The sequence below is a fragment of the Achroia grisella genome, unplaced genomic scaffold (genome assembly GCF_030625045.1).
Source record: "Achroia grisella isolate CSIRO2021 unplaced genomic scaffold, CSIRO_AGI_Agris_v1 utg856, whole genome shotgun sequence".
Classification (NCBI taxonomy): Eukaryota; Metazoa; Arthropoda; class Insecta; order Lepidoptera; family Pyralidae; genus Achroia; species Achroia grisella.
The window spans coordinates 107528-114371 of record NW_026713045.1 but is presented as its reverse complement, the minus strand read 5'-3'; the positions used below and the strand labels follow the sequence as shown (position 1 = coordinate 114371).

The window sequence follows — 6844 nt, the reverse complement described above, 5'->3', positions numbered from 1 at the left end:
GTTTCGACTGAAGGGCACGGAATAACAGGGTACAGAGGAATGATATTTTAGCTCTACAGAATAACAGTACATTAGGGGTATCATAGATACTATGATGATATGATGTTCGTGGTGCTGTTCGTATACCATATATGGGACGATTACCACTTACCATCTGGAGAGCCGCCAGCTTGTTTGCTATTCCAACGAATAGAATAGAATAGAAAATCATTTATTCAAATAAACTTAATTTAAGCACTTATGAATAGTCAAAAAAAAAGTGCTTAAATTAAGTTTCGAAAAATTTTTTTTCTTAATGTCATTGTAACAATGCGACATTATTCGTTGTCGTCCCTTTACCGTGTCTTTATATTTAAATACATATATAGTTCATTAGAAAATACCTACATTTTGGCAGCATTTAGGTTCATTTATATCATTACTACATTTTAGTATCGACATGTTTGTGAATGAAACCCAGAAAATTGTAATATATTATAAATAGCCCAACTTCTCATGACGTCTAAAAGTATGTATGAATACAGCTTCAATAGAAATTTATTACCCAAACATTAATGATTCAATGTGTGCGGACCTTAATTATGCACATCGAACGTTCCCCCGATCGGTTTTTATTTTTCCAACTCGAGAAAACATAAAAAGAAACCACTGCTTGTGAATTGTAGCTGTACCCATGCATTTTTTAGTCTATATCTAAACCTTAGATGTGGGCAGTAGAAGAAACAGTTATCGGTCTTACCGAGCATCCCATAAATTTGGATTGCCTTTTGTGTAGAACTTTCTTCCTTCGACGACATGAATGGACCGTTGCCACCCCACTCGTTTTAATTTCTATTTGTACCTATTACTTCTTGTTTTCATTCAAATAAAAGTCGAGAGAAAGTCTCGTTATAATCGTAGCGTGATAAGAGATAATAACACAATCGTGATCTCCTGGGAGAGGCCTTTTGTATCCGATAATATTTATGCTAAACTGTATCCAAGAAAGTATTCGTACATAAATAGATAATATCGATATCTTATATATTTTTATATACATATGCCTTATACACTTAACTAACTTTTTTAGGAAAATACTGTACATCTACTGTACACGCTCTGAGTAATTTATCTTAAACGTGTGAACTGACATTGCAAAGAAAAGTCTCCGGGGATATTTTATTCAATTGCTTTTATAGTAAGTATTGAATCGTAATGCTTGGGATCGAAGTATATTGGGAATATTGGTATTTCTTAACATCAGAGGTACCTAAAATACATCTATTAACATTATTCCATAGAAGTGTTTATAGCGGCATGATTTGAAAGAAATGTCGCCACTGAGTCGCAGTTATCGTGCCGTACCAACTCATAGAGTTACTTCAAGATGCGCGCTTGTGGACATTATCTACTTCATACAGGTTATAACTAAGACGACTAATTTATTTTCTCACCATCTCTATATTGTGCGTAAACTAAATTAAAGAATTATAATATTCTCATATTTAGCTACTAAATAAAGATCGTGCCTGATCCAAACTGACCGCGAAGCAAGTTTAGTTTTCTTAGCGGCTCTTTTCAAAGGAAACTTAAAAATATTAAGGCTCGACAAGAACTAACAGAAGTTGGATGCGAGAGTATAATGATACTGTGCATATGTGTGCGTGTGTGGGCCAGCTGGTCCCCGATGGGCGCAATAGTGGTTTGGGCGGGGTGTATCGATCTCCTTGGGGCGCGTGCGTCGAAACGGCGGGCGCGGGCGGCGTCGGCAGGCCTCGCGGCCACACTCTGTAGCACCCGCGCAGTCCGCAGCCGGCCGCCTGGCGAGCGACTGCCGACGAAGTCCTTGCGTATCCAATTCGCACTGTTTGACATTGAACACACGACAACATTCGAAACCTCAAACCGCCCCCCTCACAGGAATTGCTTTAGAGTTGTTCACTTAAACTGTAAGAAAGTTATTTGATATATTTTTCCTAAAGCTTTGACATTAAATTTATATAGAGTGATAACTTTATTTGAATAGACATTGATAATAAATATAATTAAATATTTTTTGAAGATTTCAAAAATAAAAAGGTGAGGGTGTATTTATTTAAATGAAATATGTGTTGTGTTAATATTTCTAAAATACGTTTAAGTGTATGATTTTTTTCTAAAGTGATCGTGTTTGTGACTGAAAAAAGACACTCGGAGGCTCGGTCACGAGTTCACGGGTCGTTAATTCGACGAAGGAGAGAATCCGAAAAAGGTCTTCGTTTGCGTCCGCTCATTGGAGTGATAAAATTTATGACAAACGGTAAGGAATCTGTGGTGATAGGGGTGGAGCGTATACTTATTGTAGTCTGGGTATATTATAAGCTTGTCGAATGCACCGCCTGTATTATTAACACGCAATTCTCGGGACGTATTTCATCTACAAGAACTTGTTATCCCCAGCAACACATTCGGGAAGTTACTTACAGTGATTGTTTGAAATTAATGTAATTCAAAGCTTTTGTGACCATCATAAAAACTATATTTATGTCATTGTTTAATGTATTTACTATAATAAGTAGTGGTTTAATTTCAGGAAAAAGGAACTATACTGCATACGCCAGCTGTTATCCGCGATTCGTTTGCTTTTTTGTATATAAAAGATAGACTACTCAGTGATACAATTTATCATCATATTAAATTTAATTAAAAACCGTTCAGCCATTTAGCCGTGAAAGGGTACTGACACGGTACTAACTGAAGTATATGGATTATAAGAAAAACTACAAACAAACTAAGTAAACACTTTTTAATAAAAATATGCATTGCCTAAAAGTTGCCTACTTCTTAATATGTTGTATAGTTCCTTATAATAAATATAGATGAATACGGGTGTAACCACAACTTCCAGAACTGGTCTGCAAGCTGGTTCATTTTTAATGTGTAAAGGTCTGCTTTGCATTCCAAAAACATACTCGTTAGCCTAAAATATTCTAACATCGGGTTTTCTGAAACGTAAGGTCCAAACTTGCGTGAAAATTTATGAGGACGTCGTATGTCTTTGGCAAATGTCTGTGAAGGGGTCTCTTTGCGGGAGTCCCGATGGTAACGGTTACCGAGGATCTAGAGATTATGTGTGTGAGAGTGTCAACCCACGCGTGTCATGAGTCCAACCCTTTTTTTATGCATTCTGAGGCGTGATTATAATTTTATATTCCGAGATGTTGCCTTTAAGTTATATATGAGGTGTCAGGTGTTCCGCATAATATGAATCGGATTTATACATTAGTATTTTGCCCTTATCTATGACATTGTGCAATGTTGTACATTTTATAGCAATTTGTGTTACAAATATAAGAAATATTACATACCTATTTTTAAATGGGGATAATTTAATGAGTCTTTGAATTGTGAACGATGAATTTATATTTTTACACGGAAATGGGCGTCCTTAATATCAGTTTTTAATTATAAGGTTGTTACGATATACATAATTATTACACCGAACATTTAATTAAAATTGGTGTATTTCTTAGTATATGAGTCCACTTCATATACCAAGAAGCATATCAATTTTACTGTAAAAATTGTCTGCATGGGTACCTCAGTCTCACCTATTTTAGACACGAAAACCATTTCCACACTAAGATTATTAATGCGAAAATATCTCTTTACGATAGATATACGACAGAACGGTTCTTAATAAGTTTTGACTTGAAGATAAAGTGTGTAATGAAATAAGCTTATTTTTTATTTAAAAATAAAACAGACTAAGCCATTGGTTTAGGCTAGTAATCAAATGTGTTTAACAAGAACACCCCTTGTGATTTTCTATTTCTGCTAGTTTAAATAATCAGTTTTAACTGTATTGTAGGAATCGCTTTTAAAATATATTTTACAATGACAGTTAAGAATTTACCATCTTAAAATAAAAATGATTCTTAAATAGGTTATCGGATGTCACATGTGTTCATCTTTTGAACGATATGACGAATATTATATGATAATAATATTTATACAATTTTGTTTATATAGTACTATAATAATGATTTTGTTAATGAAACTTGAATGAAGTTTATGAACGTTTTGTGTTTGTGTTAGTACTGAATTCAGGATTTAATGTTTCGGCATAACTTCAAATATAATTGTTGATTTCTTCCTATCTCAGGTAATGGTAAAATGCGTGATACTATAAAAGTAATCACGACAAAGTGATAAAGGTTCCATCGGCCGACTTTGAAAAAGGGGTGTGAAGTCACAATTAGTTCTTCTTGTTTATATAATAAAATGATCAACTACATATGCTATTAAATAATATTGAATTGACTTAGGTGTAATGTATTGGGATCAGTCAAAACGAAGGTGAATGATATTATATTAATTAACATCCACTTTTCTTCCATTTATCTGACATAATAACAGTTGCAATACTGCCCGAATTTTGTGACCGTAATAATACGAATAAAACGCGATAAGGTCCGTATTTCATTAATTTTACTATTAGTAAATAATGACAAAAATATTTAGAATTAAGTGTTATAAAGATTGTGGATAAAGTATTTCTATCTTTTTTCACTCGTTATATAAAGATATTGCGAGAAATAAAATTTTGATAGATTTCTAAAGCATATGATACTTGTGTCACACTGCATTTATGCTGAATCTAAACTTAATGGCTAATCCACCATATCCATCGCTATTTTGATAAGGTAGGATTATTATTAAATTTACGAATTTCATGTTTTAGAAACAAATAAATGCATTTGACGGCATCGGTGGTCTAGTGCTTTAATGTACTGCCTTACTTCTTATAGTCTCAGGTTCCCAACAAGATTCTAACAATTGTATTCATGTGTTATTATTGTTTATACTGTTTTGAGTATCTTTGCATTGCCGTTCTAGTATATACATATTGGATACAAGTTATGAATGTATTTACAAAAAAGTATGTTTAAGTATTACTATTAGAGCCTTATAGTACAAGCTTTGTTTGGTTTGAGTTTAGATATCCCTGTGTGAATATTTGACATAACGAAAACATTATACCTTATGCCAATTACATCAAAATGCGAAGCATTTTTCCTATTACAATTTGAGTATTAACGTATTAGAATATTATTATTAAAGTTGTTAAAATGAACTTACTAGGTACAATTTTACAAGCATTATATGGAAGAAGTTGCATTTAAAACATAAAACAATATTACAGATACATTGTAATATTCGTATATGTGCAGATATTATTTTTATTCCGGACTCTTAAACACAAATTTCAATTTGAGAAGCCCGTCTTGGTTGGAAAACTTCGAACAATAGAAAGCAGTAGCTATAGACATAAAATACCTCATTACTTTTTATAACTTTGAGAAATAAAGGAGAAGACGCCCCGGGGAATATGAAGTTTTCATCAGTCGTGTTCGATATCAATATGGAAACCTTATCTCCGAAAGAAAACCCTAGCATGTCCACAAAATAAATAGGTCAGCGATGCGGGAGGTTCAATTTCCTGTAAAAATTACAAGCATGTTTCTTATAAATGTTCAGTGGGTAGATAGCAAGACGAGGGTTGCCGTGATTCGCGTCACGTCGCATCGCCGGTGACCGCAGGGCAGTTTAAAAATTCTCCTCCGGCCTTAGTTGACCAATTCTGAAAGCTACAGCGCCTAACCTTTTTCATATAGTAAGCCATGACTCGGGGATTTGTGGCGAAACTAATTACTGTAGTCTGTAGATTGAATTGCTTAAAGAAATTAATGAGTACTCCATACCTATTACTAAGATTTCTGCACATTTCATTAGTGACATGTTAAACTTTTACAAAGTAGGTATTCATATTCATCCTCTCGCATAAAGGAACGATCATGTAGTTATTCTATCATGTTTTAGAAATTAAACTATCAGCCTATTTACGTACTACTTATATTGCAAAGACATAGAGGAGAAAAATAGCATTCAATAGGGATAGATAAGTTCAAAACACGTGCGAACATTCTCTTAATGCGTTTTTGTAAATCGTTTAGTTGTAGTAAAATACCCGGGTCTAAAAGATATTTAAACAAATATATCTAGAATACTAACATTAAAAAATATCAATAATTACCAAAGTAATTAGAGTTTATTAAATAGAAGTAATGTATTATACAACACGTCTACTCTACACAAAGTTTCATACATACCAGCGAAGAAACGTAATAGTTAAAAAATAAATAACAATTTTTGTAGTCGAATGATCCATTGATGGTGCTTTATAATTTCTATAAATTTTCATTATTTACATTTAGCTGTTGTTATAATATGGTTTGATGAGATTTCAAATCTTTTTTCATAAGGTTTATCTGTTATTTTATTCAGGTCATGAAGCGAGCTGTAAGAAGGTGTTAAAGAGTGAATTGGTAAGGAGCGAATGAATGGAATATGCGAATAGGTCGGCTCGTTTGCTCCGATCGGCATTCGCAACTGAATAATGAATGGGTCAGGCAGGAGCGATAATACTCAGTGGTCCAACCACGGTTTCAGTCTTACGACACATCTTGGTAAAGCGACCAGCTACAAAATATTACGTACTTAGTGTATACGAGTATATATAAGTGTATATAAGTGTATATAAGTAACTATATATATATTATATACTTATATATAATATACTGGTGGAATTGTCGTGGTTAGGATTTACACCATAAGGCATTAATGTGTCGGTGTTAGGTTGAATGTCACACTCGAGATGCCAAAATTTTTCTTCTAATAATGCGTGCTTATATACTTTCTTAGTATTATTATACTACTAAAGGTAATATTTATTATAAAATGATGCTTGGTTAAAGTCATAAAGGAAAGGATATTTAAAGAAATTTATTAATGTTACTTAGGAGACAATTCTATTTGCAGTAAG

At 33.3% G+C, this 6844-nt stretch overlaps 1 long non-coding RNA gene across 1 annotated transcript in view; it reads left to right on the top strand.

Moving 5' to 3' along the window:
- Nucleotides 1-1839: 1839 nt before the first annotated feature.
- LOC131852709 (uncharacterized) overlaps nt 1840-6844 on the top strand; it is a 42989-nt gene continuing 37984 nt past the window's right edge. The window contains exon 1 of the long non-coding RNA XR_009357951.1: nt 1840-2278. This is a non-coding gene — a long non-coding RNA (uncharacterized LOC131852709). The remainder of the gene's footprint in view (nt 2279-6844) is intronic.